A 2,417-nucleotide genomic window follows, 5' to 3' on the forward strand; every position below is an offset into this window, starting at 1 on the left:
CACAGAGGGAGGCAGACTGCAGCTGAGCGGGCCTAAGCCATCAGAAGGACATCCCCTGAGGGCTCCCAGACTGTGAGAGGGCACATGCAGGCCGAGGCACCCTCCATCCCACCTGAGTGCACAAATTTTTGTGCACCAAGCCTCTAGTTATATATATAATTCTATATGTATATCCATAGAACAATAGAATGTAAGAATTACTATGCAAAGTATTTAAGTAAAATGCTGTGGCAGCAAGTAAAACTTAGTTTTATTGGAGAGCCAGAAAAGATTTTGTGGAGGAGGTAACATTTCAGCTGTATTTTGAAGGATCAGTAGGAGTTTAGTAGCTAGAGATGTAATGTTAATGGTGGCCCTTCTGCAAAGGTGAATGTGAATTAAAGTATAGACACAGGTAAGGGGGTTGAGTACTGAATGGATGGGTGCTCTACACATTCTACATTGGGACTGGAAAATAGGTATGATGGAGCGGGTCGGTTCATAGGCAGATTGGAGCACAATCCAGAGGTCCTTGATTCCTTAAGGTATTTCTGTGGCTTCATCTTTTTAATATTTAACTTCTTTTTCCATCTAGAGGTTATTTTGATATCTGTTTTTAAGCAAGGATCTAATGTACTACTATATCTCCTCCCTCTCATACTTAGTCTGTTGTCCTGAACATCACTTAACCGTTTGGCTGCTGACGTATTTTTTCGGACATATGCCAAAACTGCGGCACTAATTGCGCGTGTATGGGAAAAAATGTAAAACACTTTTTATACAATAAACTCACTTGTATTGCTTTGCAACAACAAAAATTAAAAAATACCAATTGTTTGCATAAATTTGTCTTAAATAAGAAGAGTGCCATAGCGCTCCTTAGCAGTCAAACGGTTAATATGTAATTATCTTCGACTCTTTCCTTTTTCTACCCTCTTACACATCCACTAAATCACCGAGTTCTATCAAACCAACCTCTAAATATTCCTTAAATATTTTCACTTTCCATTCTTATTTGCAATACTTCAATCATCTCTTACCTGAATTACTCCTATAGTCTTCCAAAGAGTCTCTGGCATCCACTTCAAAAAGGCAAATCTATCAAGTCATTTGCCTGCTTAAAATTCTTCAGTAGCTTCCCACTGCTCTTAGATAAAATTCAAAATCTCAAATATATCACAGAGTCTTGTGCGATCTGACTCCTACTTACTTCTACAGATTCATTTCCTTCCACATTTTCATTCTCTGTGTTCTAGCCACAGGGAACTTATTTCTGTTCACCATGATCCTCTATTGCAACTTTTAAATTATGTTTTGATATCTTCTTTAAAAATAAAAATTATTTGGTGGGGGTGGTAGAGAAGGTATAGGGAGGATAAATGGTGATAAAAGGAGACTTGATTTGGAGTGGTGAACACGCAATACACTATACAGATGACGTATTGTAGAATTGTACACCTGAAATCTATATAATTTGATTAACTAATGCCACCCCAATAAATTCAATAAAAAATAAAAAATTATTTTACCTATTCTTTTCTGTATAATGTTTCTATGTTAATCCACAAATCCTTAGAATTTTGAGTAGGAATATATAAAACTATACTTTGGAAAGAACTGACACCTTTATACTTTTGTCAGTACTTTATAATACTTTTCCCATTCAGAAGTGTGTTATGTTTCGTTTCTTTCTTTATTGATTAAGGTATTACATTTGTGTCCTTATTCCCCCATAGTCCCCTCAACCCCCTCCCCACTCTTGCCCTCAACCTCCTCTAGTGTCTGTGTCTATTGGTTAGGCTTATATGCATGCATACAAGTCCTTTAGTTGATCTCTCCCCCTTCTCCCACCCTCCCCTACCTTCCCTCTGAGGTTTGACAATCTGATCGATGCTTCTCTGTCTCTAGATCTATTTTTGTTCATCAGTTTATGTTGTTCATTATATTCTACAAATGAGTGCTATCATGTGATAATTATCTTTCTTCAACTGACTTATTTCGCTTAGTATAATGCTCTCTAGGTCCATCCATGCTGTTGCAAATGGTAGGAGTTCCTTCCTTTTTACAGGAGCATAGTATTCCATTGTGCAGATGTACCACAGGTTTTTTTTAAAAATTTTTATTGATTTAGGTATTACGAGTGTGTCTTTATCTCCCCATTGTTCCCTCATCCCCCCAGTCCTGCCCTCACCCTCACCCCGTTGTCTGCGTCCATCGCTTATGCTTATATGCATGCATACAAGTCCTTTGGTTGATCTCTCCCCCTTCCCCACCATCCTCCCTACCTTCCCTCTGAGGTTGGAGCATCTGATCGATGCTTCTCTGTCTCTAGCTCTGTTTTTGTTCATTGGTTTATTTTGTTCATTAAATTCCACATATGAATGAGATCATATGATACTTCTCTTTCTCTGACTTGCTTATTTTGTTTATTTTTAATA

General features: G+C 37.7%; 1 protein-coding gene and 1 long non-coding RNA gene across 2 annotated transcripts in view; both read left to right on the forward strand.

Moving 5' to 3' along the window:
* The window catches only part of GRM1 (glutamate receptor, metabotropic 1), a 99,922-nt gene that overhangs the window by 45,853 nt on the left and 51,652 nt on the right, over positions 1 to 2,417 (forward strand). The window lies entirely within an intron of this gene.
* Positions 774 to 2,417, forward strand: part of LOC107181783 — a 7,447-nt gene continuing 5,803 nt past the window's right edge. Inside the window, exon 1 of the long non-coding RNA XR_001512489.1 lies at positions 774 to 880. This is a non-coding gene — a long non-coding RNA (uncharacterized LOC107181783). The remainder of the gene's footprint in view (positions 881 to 2,417) is intronic.

This window comes from Myotis davidii, unplaced genomic scaffold (genome assembly GCF_000327345.1).
Source record: "Myotis davidii unplaced genomic scaffold, ASM32734v1 scaffold292, whole genome shotgun sequence".
Classification (NCBI taxonomy): Eukaryota; Metazoa; Chordata; class Mammalia; order Chiroptera; family Vespertilionidae; genus Myotis; species Myotis davidii.